The 20,577-nt window shown below is 47.3% G+C and overlaps 1 protein-coding gene across 2 annotated transcripts in view; it reads right to left on the minus strand.

Annotated features, from left to right (window-relative positions):
- The window catches only part of LOC138761595 (RING finger protein 225-like), a 35,190-nt gene extending 14,895 nt beyond the window's left edge, over positions 1-20,295 (minus strand). The window contains exons 1-2 of one of the 2 annotated variants that reach the window (XM_069933982.1): positions 20,185-20,295; positions 13,692-13,777 (exon numbers count right to left, since the gene is read on the minus strand). The gene's annotated coding sequence lies outside the window, so the exon portion shown is untranslated. The remainder of the gene's footprint in view (positions 1-13,691; positions 13,778-20,184) is intronic. The other variant, XM_069933974.1, reaches the window with a different exon arrangement.
- Positions 20,296-20,577: the final 282 nt, after the last annotated feature.

The raw sequence follows: 20,577 nt of genomic DNA on the forward strand, positions 1-20,577 counted from the left end.
TTAAAGTGGAAAGCAATGTGTCAGACTTCGCCCTGGCAGCCACCCTTAATCAGTCTGGCAGGCCAGTCGTATTCTTTTCACGCACCCTGCAGGGCTCTGAGTTTCAACATTCCTCAGTTGAAAAAGAGGCCCAACACATTGTTGAGGCACTGTGACTCTGGCGCCATTACCTGGCTGGTAAGAGATTCACCTTGCTGACCAATCATCACGCTGTAGCATTCATGTTCAACAATCAACAGTGGGGCAAATACAAAAACAATAAAATACAGAGTGGAGAATAGAATTATCAACCTAAAACTAAAACATCCTGTACTGGCCAGGGAAACTTGATGAGCTATCAGACGCCCTATCCCATGGGACTTGTGCCAGCGCCCAGATCAACCAACTGCAAAACCTCCATAATGATCTCTATCACCCTGGGATCACCAGGTTTTTTCACTTTGCTAAAGCTCGCAACCTGCTGTACTCCATTGACGAGATCAAGACCATGACAAAGAACTGTCAGGTTTCTGCTGACTTCAATCTACCGGCCAGACACGGTACAACTAATCAAAGCCACTCCCCCCTTCGAGTGACTCAGTGTCAACTTTAAAGGACCCCTGCCCTCCATCAACTGTAACATTTGCTTCCTTAACCTCATCGACAAATATTTCCATTTTCCATTTGCCATCCCCTGCTCGGACATGACTGCGGCCACAGCCACCCCTGTGCAGCCTTTTCACTTTATTTGGCTTCCCCAGTTGTATCCACAGTGACCGGGGGCCTTCCTTTATGAGTGATGAGCTGTGCCAGTACCTGTTGGCCAAAGGCATTGCCACATGTAGGAACACTAGTTACAATCCACAGGGTAATAGGCAAGTGGAGAGGGAGAATGCTAAGGTCTGGCAGGTAGTCCTCTTGGCCTTGCAGTCCAAAGACTTCCCAGTCTCCCGCTGGGAGGAGGTTCTCCTGGAGGCCCTCGACTCTACCAGTTCCCTGCTGTACACCGCCACTAATGCTACACCACATGAATATATGTTTTCCTTCCCCAGGAAATATGCAACAGGGACCACATTATCAACATGGCTGACGTCCTCAGGGCCCGTCCTGCTCCGGACAGGAGCATGTGAGGAACCATAAGTCTGACCCATTGGTCAAAAAGGTCCACCTCCTCCATGCCAACCCCCAATATGCATATCCAGATGGACATGGACACTGTTTCCATCAGGAACTTGGCTCCCTCGGGGGCCCTGGAGTCTGCTGCTAATCACCCCAACCCTCCTCACCATTGAACGCACACGATGCACCTGACCTCCGGTATCCTGCCTCCATCCCAAGGGAGAATACACCAGGCAAGGTGCCCACCCACCAGCACAATATGAACAGGGGCCCGACACCATCCAGGACTCCGCTGCTGCATCGCAGCCGCAACCAGTTCTACGACGGTCCCAGCGAGAGACCAGACCACCTGAAAGGCTAAACTTATGAGTTTCAAATTGTAAACTTGTAACTTTGTAAGTTCCACTTCACTCCACAGGAATTTTTTTAAAAACAAGGGGTGAATGTGGTAAATTACTGCAATGTATAATTATCTGGTCATGCTCACCTATTGGCCAGTTGTACCTGTGACCCTCCCCACAGGCTCCTGTATAAAGGTGACTGTTCCACAGCCCCCTGCAACTCAGTGCAGAACAACCAAACAGTTGAGTGAGTGATGGTGCATCAGTTACACTGTGAAAGATGTGGGTGAGATCATTGTGCTTCCCATTGATAGGAAAGATCTTATTAAGCTGGAAAAGGTGCGGAAAAGATTCACGAGGATGTGGCTGGGACTGGAGGGCCTCATCGTGGACAAGACAAAGGAGATGATCATGGACTTCAAGAGGACAGGAGTGGCCACCCTCCACTACACATCAATATTTCTAAATTGGAGAGCACCAGGTTCCTTGGAGTTCACTTAACTAGTGATCTATCATGGACACTCAACATCTCCTCACTTGTCAGGAAGGCGCAATAGCAACTGCACTTCCTGAGAAGACTGAAGTGGGCAAGGCTATCAGCCACCATTGTGTCAACCTTCTATTGAGAGTGTCCTGCCCGACTGCATCACAGTGTGGTACAGTTGCTGCAGAGAAATGGAATGGAGGTCAATCCACAGGACCACAAAAGTGGCAGAGAGGATCACTGGAGTCTCCCTTCCCCCCCCCCCCCCCCCCAATTGATGTGATCTACTAGGGTCGTTGTCTGAACAGGGTGCACAAAATCAATTGAGGACCCCTTCTATCCTGCACACACCATCTTTTAACTGCTCCCATAGGGTAAGAGATACAGAGGATCAGAGCCAGCACCACCAGGCTGAGGAACAGCTTCTTCCATTAGACAGTGAGAATGTTGAATTATCAAAGGAACTGGTCACACTAAAACTATCCAAGACTATCACATTTATGAAACAATATTTTTTAAATATATGAATACTTAATCAGCATATGTATTGTCTGTCAGTACATGTATTATGTCTGGTTATGTGTCTGTGTGTTTTGCACTGAGGACTGGAGAACGCTGTTTTGTAAGGTTGTACTCATGCAATCAGATGACAATACACTTGACTTAAGTTACAGGGACAAGATGGACAGACTGGGACCTTTCCCTCAGGAGTGTAGGAAGTTGACGGGTGATCTTAATGTGGCATGTAAAATCACAAGGGTGAGAGGGGAAAGATTTAAAAGAGATCTGAGGAGCACCTTCTCACAAAGTGATGGCTCTGTGGAACAAGACACATAGAGGTGGAAAAATTGCCACGTTCAAAACGTGTTGAGGCAAGTACATGGATAGGAAAGGTTTCAAGGGATTTGGGCAAACACTGGCAAATGGGATCAGCTTAGATAGATAAGTAGGTTGGGGCAAAAAGCCTCCTTCCACAAAAGGTTGTTCAAAGCATTAGGGTTGAACATGATTTTTAAAGGAGATGAGAGATTTAGAAGAAGGTAGTCCTGGGCTTAAGGCAGTTTAACATGACTCCACCTGAGTAATTAAATTGGATTCATATAAGCATTCATGGGTGAATATCTCCAACCCACTAAATGCTGGGAAATGTTACAAAAGTGAAGATTCCAAAAATATGGAGTGTTCTGGAAACAAAAGTTTTTCTTTGACATCTGCAAACCACAGGTTTGTCACATGAATAGATCGTGTGGTACGATGTGATGTCATTAAATACTTCAGATGCATTTGGCGATACTCTGGTAATATGTCAGGTGGCTGGAGGTTCACTGGTTCAACTCATAAACACGGTGGTGACTTCATCTGAATACACGACCACAGGCAAGTAAAATGGTGCAGATTGCTTGAGTCTGATAATGGGCAGACACAATGGGTGCAGAGATGGAAAATACATTTGAGAATCAAATGATGAGGGGGAGCCATTGGTCAGAACCTGGTACAGAGGTAGGCAAATCGAGTGGAGGTTTTGCATGGAATTGGAGGACTGGGTGTTAGTCCAAGTCCACTCTACTTACTCCACTCCTGTCACAGTCATGGGGTTTACAGAGCACAGGCCTATTGCTATGTCCAGTCACTGTACTAATCCCCCATGCAATGTGTTCCAGATTCTACCACCCTTTTCCTCCAACCCCTTCTTGTGTTACTCCACAGCCATCAAGTTTTCAACACCTCTGCCGTGGGGAAAAGTTTCATTAGCTCCCCTATTTACGCCCCTCCTATCTTAACCTGGACACACTCAGCCTCCCGTGCTCAAAACCAACCATCATCCTGGGCAACACCTTAGAGGATTTCCTCTGTGCCCTCACCCTTGTATTAAGGTCCTTCTTCCACTGTACACAGTATTCCAGTTGTGGCCAAATATAGATAGACCATAAAACAATACACCACAGGCATAGGCTCTTCAGCCCACACTGTTGGTGCTGAACACGATGCCAAGCTAAACAGAACATAGAAGAGTACAACGCAGGAACAGAATTTAGAACGCTGTACCATAGTCTCTCTGCTCTTGTATTCTATCCCATGGATAGTGAAGGTGAGGAACCAGAACATCTTCTTCACCAGCTCATCCTTCACCTTCTGGGACCCTTGGGCTTGTACACATGATTCTTATTCTATTCTTTGATATTCCCTGACAAGGATGCACTTGTGATTAAATGGGAACCAAATGTAAAGTTTCCAAGTTTGCCGATGATTGGATGGGACAGGAAAGGATTTGGTGATAGGGTGAAAATCTGGCGAATAGAGTTTAATGTGGTGAAGTGTGAGGTCATGCATATGGGCAGCACGGTTGGCGTAGCGGTTAGCACAACGCTGTTAAAGCGCCAGTGACCAGGTTTCGGATCCAGCGCTGTCTGCAAAGGAATTTGTGCATTCTCCCCATGTCTGCGTGGGTTTCCCCTGGATGCCCTGGCTTCCTCCCGCCAATCAAAACGTACCGGCATTGTAGGTTAATTGGGTTTTATTGAATGGTGCTGGCACTTGGGCAGAAATAGCTGTCTACTGTGCTGTACATCTACGTTTAAATTTAAGAGGAATCAAAAGGCAGATTATCTAAATGGAGAGAGACTGAAATTGAGTGAAGTTCAGAGGGGCCTGGGTGCTTTCATGCATGAATCAGTAAAGGTTGGTAGTTCCAATAAGTAGTTAAGAAGGCAAATGTCATTTTGAACTTTATTGTGAAGGGGTTGAGAGTTTAACAGGAGGTAAACAGGAAAGTCTGCAGATGCCGGGGTCTCTTGCAGACCACAAAAGTGCTGGAGAAACTCAGCAGGTCACACAACATCTACAGGAAGTTAAAAAAATCAGTTCATGTTTCGGGCCTGAGCCCTTCTTCAGGAGTTGAAGCTCCTGGGGAAACAGTGAAAGTATTAAAACCAGCCAAAGTATTTCCAGGATCTGCGGTCATCTTAAAACAAGGTGGTAGGAGATCAGCAAATCAGATTGCCGCAAAGGAGAGTAAATTTCCTGTCATTTAAGAAGGTACTTGACAACTTTCAGTTCATAGCTGTGGCCAGAATCAACATGCTCCAAGAAGGAGTATAAAGAAATGGCTTGTATCCACAACAGGAAAACACTATTAACTAAATAGTTAATCTTATCATCTGGGATATAACAGATGAAGAGCAGACTGTTTCCTTAGCTAACGATGCCTTGGTTTTATTCCACATTCTGAAATATCTTCTGCGGGTGACATCACTCCCCCAACCATCACCCTGCTGGTTATTTATGTGCTGGTACCATATGATTGCCTCCCTGCAGGTTTGCTATGGGACACATAGAAACTGGTTTCTTTATTGCAGAGTGTAGTGAACTGGGATTCACTAGAAGTGTGCTGTACTGATGACTGGTCCCGCCTCCTGGCTCCCTGCCTAAACACAGAACCTCTCTGAAGCCTGTTCATGAACCCTACCTGTGTTGTAAACTAATAAAAGTGTTTTTTGTCCCTCCATAGAGTGTGAACTTTTATCTACGCTACAATTTTATTAGTTTACAAACAAGGATGAAGGCGTTGCTCAAGCCCAATTTGCTGTTAATAGACCCCCAGTTCCCCGACACAGCTGAGGAGTTTGTATATTGACTAGACTGCTTCCAGGCCTACGTGAACACGACGAGAGACATCTTCTACACAGACGAACTCCAGAGGTCAGCATCTCAAGGGTAAGGATGAAGGGGTACGTAGACGTCTGAGACTGCCCGACATACGAGGCCGCCGTTGAGGTGCTAAAAGCCGGCTACATGAAGGCCCCAAACGAAGTCCTAGCGAGGAACCTGCTCGCCCTACAATGCCAACCGCCCGGAGAGTCGATCGATGACTACCTGCTGGGCCTACGGATGTCGGCTAAGAAGTGCAGGTATGAGGCAGCTTTGGGCCGCGTCTGGGAAGATGAACAGATCTGGGACACCCTAGTCACAGGGGTCCGCTCAAGGTACATGAGGCAACGACTGCTCAAGTCAGGAAGGAAGGATCTCACTAGCCACGTCGAGCTGGCCAAATCACTGAAACGAATGACAACCTCAAGGCTAGCGAATTTGCCCTTTCGGGTGAGCACCTCCAAGGACCGGCTGCACCCGATATGGCAGTCCCCACTCTAATGTCTGCTGCTTCCTGAGCCCAGGAGTGCTTTTTTTGTGGCAAGGGATAGCACCCTCATGCCCGCTGCCTGGCCAAAGACTTGACGTGCTCCAGCTGTGGGAAGAAGGGACATTGGGCGAGGGTTTGCCAATGTCCTTAGTCTGTACCGTTCCTGGATCTGACTCCAACCCCAAGCCATCTGCCCCTGACTTGCCCGAGATTATTTGCTGTGCAACCTGCCGCCTATGGAAACAGCGCAAAAAGGTTCCGTGGCCATCTTGCAGCGTCCTGAATTTTAATTCAGCGCCATCATCATCGTCAGAGGAGGAAGGAGGGTGGCCATCTTGCCACACCACGAGGTCAGCACCATCTTACCTGCACAGGTCGACTCAGAATGGAGAGGAGCCACTTGAGAGAAGAACATAGCATTTTCGACAACCTGGCATCGCTGGTCCTCGACCAGAATAGACCTCACCAGCTCAGCAACCCGATGGTGATGGTGAAGGTAAATGGTCATTCAATCAAGTGCTTGATTCACACAGGCTCCACAGAAAGTTTCATAGAGTCACGGACTGTGCAAAAATATAACTTAAAAATGTACCCATCGAATTACCGAATCTTCCTAGCATCCCAGTCCCATTCGGCGCTTGTACAGAAACATTGTATAGTTCATCTGTCATTTGAAGGGGGAATTTTGTAAATTTCGCATGTACATTTTAGATGAATTGTGTGCTCCAGTATTGTTGGGTCTGGACTTTCTGGGTCACCTTAAAAGCATGACCTTAGAGTTTTCTGGTCCCCTTCCCCAGTAATGGTTCAGAATGGAGGGCCCTCAAAACCAGGACTGACTTGGAGCTTCTCCATGTTGAACAATGAACCCCCCACCTCCCCCCACCCTGTTCCCAAACCTGTCTGATGACTGTAAGACCATCACTACCAAGAGCAGGAGGTACAGGGCAGCAGACAGGGAGTTTATAAAGATGGATACCCAGTGCCTGTGGGAGGAGGCGATCATCGAACCCAGCACCAGCCCGTGGAGAGGGCAAGTGGTGGTAGTAAAAGGGGAAAATAAGTCCAGGTTAGCCAAACAATTAACAGATACACACTCCTGGACGCATACCCGCTCTCTCGCATTTTGGATATGGTGAACGATATCACATATAGGGTCTATCGACCTGAAAGCTGCCTAACTCCATTCCAAGGACCCCCTGTACATGGCATTTGAGGTTAACGTTCGACTCAATCAGTTCTGGAGGGTCCCTTTCGGTGTTACCAATGGGGTGTCTATTTTCCAGTGGCAGATGGACAGGATGGTGGATGAGTACAGGTTGAAGGCTACCTTCCACTACCTCGACAATGTCACCATCTGTGGCCACACCATGGAAGACCATGACACCAACCTCCAGAGCTTTCTTCACGTGGCGAGAGCCCTGAATCTAACACAATTCTGACAAGTATGTATTCAGGACTACACGATTGGCTATCCTTGGCTCCATGGTGGAGAACGACATCATTGGCCCCGACCCTGATACGATGTGTCCCCTGTTAGAGCTTCCCCTCCCTGGAACCACAAAGGCTTTGAGGAGATGCCTGGGGTTTTTTCATATCACGCCCAGTGGGTCCCTCAATACATCGACAAGGTTCGCCCACTCTTAAAGGCCACCACTTTCCCCCTTTCGGCCGAAGCCCAGACAGCTTTTAGTTATCTCCGAAGTTACATTGCGAAAGCCGCCATGCATGCGGTAGACTAGAATGCACTTTTCCAAGCGAAAAGAGACAATTTGGATGTAGCCCTGGCTGCTAGCCTCAACCAGGTGGGCAGGCCAATTGGCTTTTTCTCAGGGATGCTTCAAGACCACAAGCCCCAGAAACCGTCTGTGGAAAAGGAGGTTCAGGCCATTATAGAAGCTGTAAGGCACTGGAGACACTACCTGGCTGGTAGATTTACGCTCCTCATGGACCAGCGCTCTGTTGCATTCATGTTCAGCAATGCCAAGAGGAGCAAAATCAAGAATGACAAAAGTGCTAGGTGACAGAGCGAACTCTCCGCCTACAGTTTTGACATCACCTACCAGCCAGGGACCCTTAATGGCCCTTAATGACTCTTAGCGACTGAGGTTCAGTCTTCATGAGTGACGAGCTGCGTCAGTACCTGCTGGTGTAGGGCATCACATCTAGGAGGACTACCAGTTACAACCCCTGGGGAAATGGGCAGGTTGAAAAAAGGAATACCACAATCTGGAAAGCTGTCAAACTTGCACTGAAGCAAAAAAGGCCTTCCAGACACGCTGGCAGGATGTCCTCCCCATCGCGCTCCACTCAATTCAGTCGCTACTCTGCACTGCGACCAATCCTACTCCCTATGAGTTCATGTTCACATTCATCAGAAGGTCGGCATCAGGGACTACGCTCCCAACCTGGCTCATTAGTCTTGGTCCAGTCCTTCTCAAGAAGCACTTGAGGAGAAGCAAGACTGACCCCCTGGTGCAAAGGGTGAAATTGCTCCATGCCAACCCCACGTATGCCTATCGTCCAACCAGAGCCTAAGCCCACTACCCTTCCATTACAGGCAGACCAGGAGACTCAAAGAGGCCTTGGCTCCCCAGTGCTAAGGCGCTCCACCAAGATGTTCAGTCACCTGGACCAACCGAATCTGTAAATAGTATTGCAAATATTTCTCTTCTGTGTCTATTACTGGCTTCTGATCCTTGTTCTCTTCATCCACAGACCCTTAATTCTGAAGGAACGGGTTAATGAGGTGAACTGGGATTCACTAGACATGTGCTGTACTGATGACTGGTCCCACCTCCTGGCTCCTCCCCCGGGGGCCCGAATATAATCCTGGTTTCTCACCTAAATCCAAACCCCTCTGAAGCCTGTTCATGAACCCCACCTGTGTTGTACACTAATAAAAGCATTTGTTCTCCCTCCAGTTGAGTGTGAACTTTTATCTATACTACACACAGTTACAGGGCTATCTCTGGTGAATGATTATGTCACTATCAAAAGATAGTGGGTCAGATTCAATGGGCTGAACAGCTTATTTCTTCGAATAAAAACTTATTATTGGTCATCCTTCGGTTTGAAGAAGATACATTGTTGTTGTGCAGTTCATCTGTGGACGTGAAGGTGACTTTGCAGTGCCGGTCTGAAAGCGCAAAGTCTAACACAGTGGGGGCACTGGAAGTCTGTAATAACTGTGGCTGATGCTCTGCGATGCCGTTCACAGCCTTCCACCAGATTTTGGCACCGCCTGTCTTTGAAACTGGTGAAGGTTTCATTGCACAGGGCTCACCAATGGGATCTGTCAGCACCCACAGCTTCTTGTTCTCTTGGCAGGATGCCACAGTAGCATAATAATAACACAGTAGTATATAAAAACACAACGTTGGAGTAACGCAGCAGGTTAAACAGTGTACTTTATATAGCAAAGATAAAGACATGTAATGAACGTTTTGGACTTGAGCTCTTCATCAAGGTATGAATAAAATGGTAGGGGGTGGGGAAGAAGCGGAGGCAAGTAGGCAATATGGCAGTGAGTCTGGGTGAGTACATGGTGATAAAGCTTAAGAGCAGCAGGAATTACAGAAGGGGAGGAGTGAGAGAGAACTCCCTTCAGAGAGCAAATGAGAACTTCTTCAGGGTAGGCATCCCTCAAAGGGATTTCACAGAGTTTTGCAGTAGACAGCAGTGAACACAAAAGTCTGCAGACACTGTGATTGACATAAAAGCACGATGCTGGAGAAACTCAGTGGATCAGACAGTGTACTTTATATAGCTGTGGTGTGCTGAGGTAGCAGCAGGCAAGCACAAACTCAAAAGACTGTAAAACAGGCTTTATTCAGATAAAGTCTGAACACAGTTCATGCTTCGGTGGCTCCCATGCGACTGGCTCAGGAGGGGCCGACTAAGGTCTATGTTCGGGTCGGCTGATTGACAGCTGGCCAGGTAGGTGATCTTCCTGCAGGTAAAGAGATCGCCCCCCCCCCCCCCCCTGCAGTAGGCTGGTGGTCGTATCACCACATTCACCCCCTCATAGGTGGTATGTAAAATGGTGCCAGGTGGTATTTACAAATTTAGATGGTCCGGTGGCCGTCGGAGTCTCTGGGACCATCACAAGATTGGATCCGGGTCAGAGGTCAGTGAGGCATTGGTTGTCTGAGGGTTGGCTGGGTCCAGCGTAGCCAGGACGGGCATCGGTGTGGGGAGGGGGTGTGGCCGGGTGGGTGTGGTCCACCAGGAGTGGGCCTCTCTGGAGGGGCGGAGAGAGGGGATTGGCCCCCGTATCCTGGGTGGACCAAGGGTATCCATGGTGGGGAGGTTAGGTCAGAGAGTCGTGATGCTGAGGGCGGGGTGGGGGTGAGGCCCCTGCTGGTGCCAGATCCCTGGTCGAGACAGCGTCCTCATGGCCACTGGTGTACCTGATGTAGGCATAGTTCTGGTTGGCATGGAGGAGGAGCACCTGCTCGACCAGCGGGTCGTACTTATGGGCCCATACATGTTTGTGGAGGAATACCAGTCCCAGAGATGTGAGCCAAACTGGGAGGGAGACCCCAGTCACCGATTTCCTGGGGAACAAGAAAAGGTGCTCATGAGGGGTTTGATTGGTAGCCATGCACAAAAGTGACCTAATGCCATGGAGTGCCTCGGGGAGGGTCTCTTGCCAGTAGTCAATGGACCAGCCTTTGGATCTCAGGGCCAGGAGGACTGCCTTCCAGATCATCCCGTTTTCACGCTCCACCTGACCTTTGCCCCTCGGGTTGTAACTAGTTGTACGACTAGTCTCAATGCCTCGTACTACCAGGTGCTGGACCAGCTCTTCACATGTGAAGCCGAACCCCCGATCACTGTGGATGAATGCCGGGTATCCGAACATGGTGAAAATCTGCGTCAGAGCCCTAAGAACGGTGGCTGTGAAGGTGTCGGGACAGGGGAGGCAAAGGGAAAATGCAAGTATTTGTCTATGACTGTGAGGAAGTAGATGTTCTTGTTCATGGAAGGCAGGGGACCCTTAAAGTCAATGCTATGCCATTCGAAGGGCTGAGTGGTAGGGGTAGGCATCCAGTTGCATGTACCAGTTGATGGTTTGGCTATAGTCGATGACCATCCTCAGTTTGCTATCCCCTTTTACCACTAGGACTTGGGCTCTTCAGGGACTGGTGCTGGGCTCTTTGATACCTTCTGCCAGAAGCCGCCTCACTTCTGTCTTAATGAAGGCCCTGTCGGACGCATAATAGCACCTGCTCTTGGCAGCTATGGGCTTGCAGTCTGGTGTTAGGTAGTTGAAGAGGGATGGAGGGGTTACCATTAGTGTGGAGAGGCCATCCAGCACCCAGTAAACTCTGACCCACTACCATCAAGAAGGTACAGGAGCTTCAAAATCAGGTTTCTTCCCACAGTCTATGAGATTAATGAACAGCTACTGAGTCAATCATTCCAAAATATTTATATTTATATTGATTTAAAGTTATATCTTTATGTATATGTGATTATTATGTGCTGTGTATTGTGGGTGTATGTGTGTGTGCACCATAGTCCAGAGAAATGCTGTTTTGTTGTATATTTACAGCCAGATGATTATAAATTTGAATTTGACTGGGGGTGGTCATTGTGCTGTGTGCTCTGGAGTGTGATAAGGGGAAGAGGGCTGCCGAAGGCGTGTGTGAGGCTTTGGAGGTGGCACTGGAAGCCCAGCCTTAAGATGACTGGAGCAGAGCTGGGGCATGACCAGGAGCCTGATCCCTTGGTATGCTCTCCCCCCCCCCACCCCCCCTGTCAGCTCTACTGAGCAGCGTCCAAGGACCATGATGGAGTGGTCCTGGGTAGCGAAGGCAATGGAAAAGTTTATGGGATAGATTTTGAGTTTTAGTGTCTGGGCCACATTCAGGTATACGAAGCTCTCAGTACTACCGCTATCGAACAGGCATTTTGTTACCTTCCCATTGACAGCAATGTCAATCATTGAGCACCCAAGTCCATGGGAAATGTCCCTTTATAAGGTAGTGGCTGCTAGGATCATCTCGGAGACTGAGTTGTTGCTCCCCAATGGATGAGGTGAGTAGCGGCCAGCGGCTTCCTTCAAGGGCATGAGGTGCATCAGGTGGCCAATCATGTATGCACCCATGTTGACCACATCGTCCCGTCAATGTGGTGTGCGCATTGTGGCTGTCGGGGCCTAGCTGGCCCAAGATAGCAGTGCCCAGTGGATGCATGTGGTGTCGCTGCAGTTGGGCAACCTGACCAGCAGTGAATCTGGAGATGACATCATCCGTACAAGCGGAAGTGACGTCTTCAGGGTGGGCGGAAGTCATCCGGAGGAAGGTGGAGGCACTCGAAGTGAGCACATGGCAGCGGTGTGGGCCCAGCTTGGTGCGGATCATCATGAGTTGCTTCTGGTTGGTGTTGATCACCTCCGCCTGTGTTAGGATGATCGCCTCAATCGCGTGCTTCCAGATTTCGTGAAGCATGCCTGGGCTTCCGGGTGTTGGGGGGGGGGGGTCAATCTCCAGGCTCCCGATCATCAGAAAGTTCTCATGGTCTCTCTTTAAATTTTTTACTGGAATAAATTGTGGTGCACTGAGGTAGCAGCAAGCAAGCACAAATTCAAAAGACTGTACAACAGGCTTTATTCCCCTAAAAGTCTGAACACCAGTTCAAGCCTTGGTTGCTCCCGTGTGACTGGCTCAGGAGGGGCCAGCTCAGGTCTATATTCAGGTCAGTGATTGACAGCTGGTCAGGTGGAGTCAGCCCTTTTAGGTGGTCTTCCTGCAGATACAGAGATTGCCCCCTGCAATAGGCTGGTGGTCATATCACCACACTAGCAAAGATAAAAGATAACAAAACTAACTTATTATTTGAGCTTGAGCCTTTCATCAAGGTATGAACAAGATGTTGGCAGTTGCCCAAACAAAATGATGGGGGGGGGGGGGGGGGTCAGGGAGAGGAACTTATTTCTGCTCCTATCTCTTGTGGAGATGTGCAGAATAAATTTGTGCCATCAAGGACAGTAATTTTAATTCCAAATTCTTTCAGCTTGCCTGTTGAATTTTCTGACATACATCTGAGAAGATTTCTATGAGTATTACTCGAAGTCCAAGTGAAGTGGATGTTCTTCTACCAAAGAGGTATGTGTTGGTAGGTCAATAAGAGGATCATCAAAACAGCTGAAGGGCCTGAACCGTTCTGTAGATTTCTCTGTTCTAAGATTACTGGGGTCTCCCTTTCCTCTATTGATAACATTCACCGGGAGTGCTGCTGAAGTAGGGCTCAAAGAATTACTGAGGACCATTTCCATCCAGCACCCAGTAAACTCTGACCCACTACCATCAAGAAGGTACAGGAGCTTCAAAATCAGGTTTCTTCCCACAGTCTATGAGATTAATGAACAGCTACCGAGTCAATCATTTCAAAATATTTATATTTATATTGATTTAAAGTTATATCTTTATGTATATGTGATTATTATGTGCTGTGTATTATGGGTGTATGTGTGTGTGCACCATAGTCCAGAGAAATGCTGTTTTGTTGTATATGTACAGCCAAATGATTATAAATTTGAATTTGAACTTGGTATGGAAGTTGAAACTGGGATAGTTGTTGGTAAATTGAGGAGTCAAACATTGGCTGAGGACAGTCTTACCTGAGGAGTGTCACAGTCATGCTCAGGTATGTCTCAAGAGACATGATGGGACCGCATTATTGTGCCTCCAAGCTTTCTGCCATGTCCTGTGGCATTAAGAAAAAGTCGAAAGGGAAAAGGAACAACAAACAGGCATTGAAACAGCATTATGGAGTCATGACAGGGTAGATGGCGAGATGTTTTTGCCAATGCAAGAGTCTTGAACAGGGATTTCAAGTTCAAATTTATTATCATTCAATTGCACAAGTGAAAACCTGATAAAACAGTGTTCTCTAGTACTCAATGCAAAACATACATATGCACATATAGACAAACATACAGACAAACAACAAATATGCAGGACATATATACATAAATAAAAATAAATAATGTTTAATTAAATAGTAGAGTCTCAGATAGTTAGTGTGAGCAGTTCCTTTGGTCGTTCAGCATTCTCACTGCTTGTGAGAAGAAGCTGCTTCTCAGCCTGGTGGTGCTGGCTCTGATACTCCTGTATCTTTCCTGATGGGAGCAGCTGAAAGATGCTGTGTGCAGGATGGTCAGGTGGGGGAAGGTTCAAGATCATTTAAAATGGAAGATGACCAGCTGAAATGTTTGGGAATATTGGATGAGGAATAAAGTTTACTGAGCACACTGAGGTAATCTCCCCAGCCATTAAATCTTTTACATCTACCCAAGACAGCAATCGAGCTTTAGTTTAATAGCCCTTGTGACAGATTGTGTCTACTAAGGTGCAACGCTCCTTCAGTATTACATTGAAGAACCAATCTACGTTTTTTACTTGAGTGTTCTGACCAACTACGAGCTACCCTGCAGCCTATAAACAGCACAGAACCAGTCCCACAGGATATACCTGTTCACGCCAACAACCAACCCGCCCTCCTATTTTAATCTTATTTGCCCACCACGCCCCTCCTATCCACGTTGTTATTCAAGTGTTTCTTAAAGGAAGATGATGGAACTGCCTATGTCATTTCATCCGCCAGCTCGTTCCATGTACCCACCACACTGTCTCCTCATGTCTCTTCTAGGATCATAAAGAAACTATTTGGCATATTGGTCTTCATAAATTAAAGTATTGAGTATAGGAGTTGGGATGTTATGGTAAAGTTGTACAGGACAGTGGTAAGGCCAAATTTGGTGTAGTGTGTGTAGTTTTGGTCACCTAACTACAGGAAGGATATCAATAAAATTGAAAAAGTGTGTGGTGAACTGCTGAACTGTATTGTATTCCTGATTACCTGGATCTACCCCGTCCTGTGACTGTACCTGCCCTCTTTTGACCTTGTATAAAGCCTCCATCACCCTGACCCTTCCCCAGAAACCCCGGGTCACAACACAGGATGAGGTCCTTGTCCATTGTGGATAAAAACATGTAGATCAGTGACTCAGTCTCCGCCTCTCGAGTTATTTACTGCATGTCAATTTTATTCACAATTTTTTTGTTTTCATTGCTAATAATGGACCAACTCCTGAAACCCGACAAGGTTGAGATTGCTCCACAGTGGCTGCATGCCTCAGGCAGCTTCGAACTCTGGCTATGCTGTTTCGAGGTCTTCCTTCAAAACTCAGATGGCATTGTGGCCACTGACACAAACAGACTGCATCTTCTCTTCTCCCAGTATGGACCCCAAGTGTTCCCAATGATCAGGGACACCACCACATACATGGAAGCAATGGATATACTCAAGGGCCAATACAGGGAGAAAGTTATCGAGGTTTATATAAGACTTTTGCTGGCCACTTGCAAGCGTCCGGGCGACGAGTTCCTCCGGCTCTGCGAGGACTCACACAGGCATGCAACTTACAAGCAGTATTATCCATTCAAAGTATGGAGGACATGATCCAGGACGCCTATGTTACAGGCATCAGGTCTGACTACGTGCGCCAGCGAATACTCAAGCAGAGTAAGTTAGACTTAAAAGGAGCAATTAATCTTGCAAAATTGCTGAAGATCACCCTCCATAACGTAGGCATACTCTGTGAACAAGCTCACATGTGGAGGTGGGGGGGAGGGGGTCACAAACCTGGGACGCGGGTCTACAGGCCACCAGTCCACTACCATACCAGATTAACGAGTCCATCAAAGTTCTGGTTGGCATGGAGAAGTACTACTTCTGCAGCCAGCCAAAACACCCCCAAAAACGCTGCCCGGCGAGAGATGTGACCTGCTCCAAGTGCAGGATGAAGGGCCACTCTGCAAAAGTTTGCTGATCACAGCCCTCCAGCCCTGGCACTGCTATGTGTGCAGCATGGCAGCTGCCATCTTGGATGCTGGCATCTTCCAGAGATGACCGTGCTGCGACAAGGGGCTGCCATCTTGGATGCCGCTGACTTCCAGGGAGACTCACGCCACTCTTGGGAGCCGCCATCATCCTCCTTGACAGAGACTTAGCGCAGGCCAAACCACAGACCAACCCTGGCTTCGGTAGTGCTGGACCAGCTTGCCTGCTCCATGATGGACATCTCCATCAACGAACAGGTGACTAAATGCCTTTTAGATAATGGGAGCACCAAGAGCTTTATTCATCCAGGCACTGCTCAACATTATTCCCTTGAGGCTAAACCAATTGCCTACAAAGTCGCCCTAGCCTCAAAGTCTCACTCTGCAGAAATCTTCAGCTACACTACGGTGATGCTGACCGTGCGAGGCATGACATATAGAGACTTTAAGCTCCTCATTATACAGCAGCTCTGAGCACCGGTGCTTTTGGGCTAGACTTCTAGTGCTATTTTCTCCCACACCCTCCAGATCCCTCAAGTCCAAGACTCCTCTATAGAGAAGGAGGCTCAGGCGATAGTTGAGGCAGTACAGCACTGGAGGCACAGCCTGACCGACAGACATTTAACCCTGCTCACAGATCAATGGGCCATGGCATTCATGTTCAACAATAAACAGAGGGGTAAGATTAAAGAATGATAAAATTTTGAGGTGGAGGATCGAGCTCTCCACCTATAATTATATTATCCTGTACTGGCCGGGGAAGATCAACAAGCCCTCAGATCCCCTGTCACGGGGGACATGTGCCAGCACACAGGTGAATCGCCTCAAAGCCCTCCACAATGACCTCTGCCACCCTGGAGTCACAAGAATTTTTCACTTTATCAAATCTCAGAATTTGCCATATTCCATTGGGGATGTCAGAGACATGACCAAAGACTGCAGGGTCTGTGCGGAGTGCAAGCTGCACTTCTACCAACTAGACAGGGCTCACCTGATAAAAGCCATGCACCCCTTCAAACGACTGAGCATGAACTTCAAGGGCCCCCTTCCCTCCACAAACTGCAATATATACTTCCTCACGATTATCGATGAGTATTCACGGTTCCCCTTGGTCATCCCCTGTTCTGACATAACCACCATCACAGTCATTGGGGCCCTCCCCAACCTGTTCACCCTGTCTTGATACCCATCGTACATCCACAGCGACCAGGTGCTGTCGTTAATGAATGATGAGCTGCGCCAATTCCCGCTGGCCAGAGGCATCACCACCAGTAGGACCACAAGTTATAACCCCCAGAGGAACACTCAGGTAGAGAGAGAGAGAGCAGCACGATGTGGAAGGCCATCCTCTTTGCCCTAAAGTCCAAGGGACTGCCTGTCTCTCACTGACAGGAGGTCCTTCCAGAGGCACTCCTTACCTACTTGATCTCTGCTATGTACTGCCATTAACATTACCCCTCATGAAAGAATTTTCTCCTTCCCCACCAAGTCCACGTTGGGGACCATACTACCCTCCTGGCTGACATCTCTGGGACCGGACCTATTACGAAAATAAATGAGGGGCCATAAATATGACCCCCCTGGTTGAAGGGGTTCAGCTCCTCCAAGCGAACCCCCAATACACATATGTAGCCTACCCAGATGGGTGTGAGGAAATAGTCTCCCTCCAGGACCTTGCATACGCGGGGGGCCCTGAGGAGCATACCTCCACATCTGCAGTTGCGCATTGCGTACCTCTGCACTCTCCCCCATCTCAGTCACTCTGGCTGAGCCGTCATGCCTTCTGCAGATTGACATAGCACTGGAGGTCGGGGACAAGACAGCAGCCCTGGCCACACCCAACAAGCGGTGCTCCGCCGGTCAGTGTGGAAAATCAAGCCACCGGACCTGCTTAACCTGTTAGACTTAGAGCCCCACATCACCCCGCCAAACAATTAAAAAAAAACAAGGGGTGAATGTGGTGAACTGCTGAACTACATTGTATTCCTGATTTCCTGGCTCCGTCCTGTCCTGTGACTGCACCAGCAACCCCTTCCTCTTTTGACTTTGTATAAAGCCTCCATCACCCTGACCCTTCCCAGAAAGCCTGGGTCACAACACAGGATGAGGTCCTTGTCCATTGTGGATAAAAGCCTGTAGATCAGTGACTCAGTCTCAGCCTCTCGAGTTATTTACTGTGTCAAAGCGCAAAGATTTACAAGGATGTTCACAAGATCACAAGACAAAGGAACAGAAGGTGCCCACTAGGCCCATTGAGTCTGTTCCGTAAATCTCCACCAAGCTACTCTACACTAGTTCCAATTTCCAGCCTTTCCCCCTTATCCCTTGATGCCCTCACTAATGAGATACTTGTCCATTTCTTTTTAAATACTCTCAGTGATCTGGCTTCCACTCCTGTATGCAGCAACGAGTTCCACAGATCCACGACCGTCTAGCTAAAAAGTTCTTCCTAATCTTTGTTTTATATGGACTTGAAGAACTGAATTACAGGGAAAGGTTAAATAGGTTTGGACTTTATTTCCTGGAGCATAGAAGAATGAGGGGAGATTTGATGGAGGCATACAAAATTATGAGGGGTATGGATAGAGTAAATGTAAGCAAGCAAGCTTCTTCCACTGAGGTTAGGTGAGACAAGAACTAGAGGACATGAGTTAAGGGTGACAGGGGAAATGTTTAACATAACATTTTGGGGGAGCTTCTTCACATAGAGAATGGGGAGAGTATGGAAACAGCTCTCAGCTGAAATAGTGAATGTGGACTCCATTTAGTCACAAGAAACATTTGGACAGGTAAGTGAATGGGAGGGCTATGTACTGGGTACAGGTCACTGGAACTAGACAGAATAAGTTTGGCACATACTAGATGGGCTGAAGAGTGTTTCTGTGGTGCAGTTTTCTTTCGTTCCATGGTTCTAAATCCAGCCCCCTCACCTTATCATTATGCCCTCTTATCTTGGATTTCTGGCCAAATTACAGGTTTAACTGAAGGCAATGCCACTCCTTTTCAACATATATCCACCTTCAAAGATACTGCCATTTCTTTTCCAAGAAACTCGCCCAATCAATTTCCTCTCCCCAGGAATTTTTCCAATCTGAAAGGTATTACTTTGTTGTTCCTCTGATCTTTGTGTGAATTAGACAACCACACTCAACATCTATTACTGAACTCAAAACACTTAGCAGGTCAGGATGTGTCCACATAAAAAGAAACGCCGAACCTAACAAGTCTGTGAGAAGAGTCATTAAGTTAATTTTTCAGTGTTTCTCTTTGAACGGATGCTGCTCGACCCTATGAGTGTTTCCTGCATTTTATGTTGATTTCAGAATTTTTCCACTTGCTGATGCCATTGTGAGTTTGTTACCCTGCCTAGTATTTCATTGGGCCATGAAGTCAGACAGCATCGAAGCAGACCCTTTGGTCCACTGAGTCCGTACTGTTTATGGAGAACTCAATTATACCTACCCTATACCAATTGCATTTTATTCTCCCCACATTCCCTTAAACTGCCCCGAGATGCTACTATTTATTGATGCGCTGGCCAATTAAAGCCTCCTTATCTGCATGTCAGACGTCTCATAATATTAACAATTTAGTCATTGAAAACCCATCCTCAATATAGTCACTGAGTCAATACATTGTGGAAACAGGCCATTCAGCCCACCTTGCCCAAACCAACCAAAATCCTCCACACACACTAATTGCACCTGCCTATGTTTGGCCCGCATCCCTCTAAAGCTATCCTATCCAATGTATCCATCCAATATTTTCTTAAGCGTTGCAATACCTGCCTCAATCACCTCCTCTGGCAGCCTGTTCCGTACACTCACCACCCCCTGTGTAAAAAGAGTTTCCTCTTAGGTTCCTGTTAAATCTCTCCCCCCTTGTCTTAAATTTACGTCTTCTGGTTACCGATTCCCCTACTCTGGACAAAAGGCTCTGTGTTATTTGGAACTAATAAAAATTGTTTAAAGAAAAAGAAATAAAACATTTTTCTGTAATGGTTAATTGTTTTTTGCTCGTATTTGGGAAGTGAATGATTTCTAGAGGACTGCTAAATGTGGTTAATTCACCTTGATTGAACTGACATTACGGGGGAATCTGATAAGGACCATTCAATCTACTAGTAATGAAATAAATCTGCACTAGGAGAATCATTTAGTCTGTTGCTAAGAAAACTGCCCACTTTTTGAATACATCAACTATGTTTATAGGATAAATATTTTCTCAAGTGAAATCTTTGTTTATCAGGAAAAATTAAGAGATACTCACGTTCTTGGATTGCCTGATACTTTTCTCATCCAGCTGATCTTCCCATCAGGAATTGCCCCACAGTTTGGAAACACTGAACTACACAGAAGATGCCTCTTGTCTACACCAGGAAGAATTGTTTGTCCTTGAAAAGGATTGCACTTCCTTCTGAAGTTCCAGGCATCATAACACTCCCATAGGCGTGTCTCATACACACACACGCATGCAGACACAAAAGGTCTTTTTGTGCCTTCACATTCACTTGGCATATTAGTCCGTTGAAACCTGAGTGCATGGCTTGAATGAAAGAGTTGTCTTTTGCTCTTTTTCATTGGATAACTTTGTCACTTGGGTCGGAGGAAAGGAAATTTTCCCGACTGGAAATGTTGGTTCGATACTGGTTTGCACCCAGTT

Source organism: Narcine bancroftii, chromosome 1 (genome assembly GCF_036971445.1).
Source record: "Narcine bancroftii isolate sNarBan1 chromosome 1, sNarBan1.hap1, whole genome shotgun sequence".
NCBI lineage: Eukaryota > Metazoa > Chordata > Chondrichthyes > Torpediniformes > Narcinidae > Narcine > Narcine bancroftii.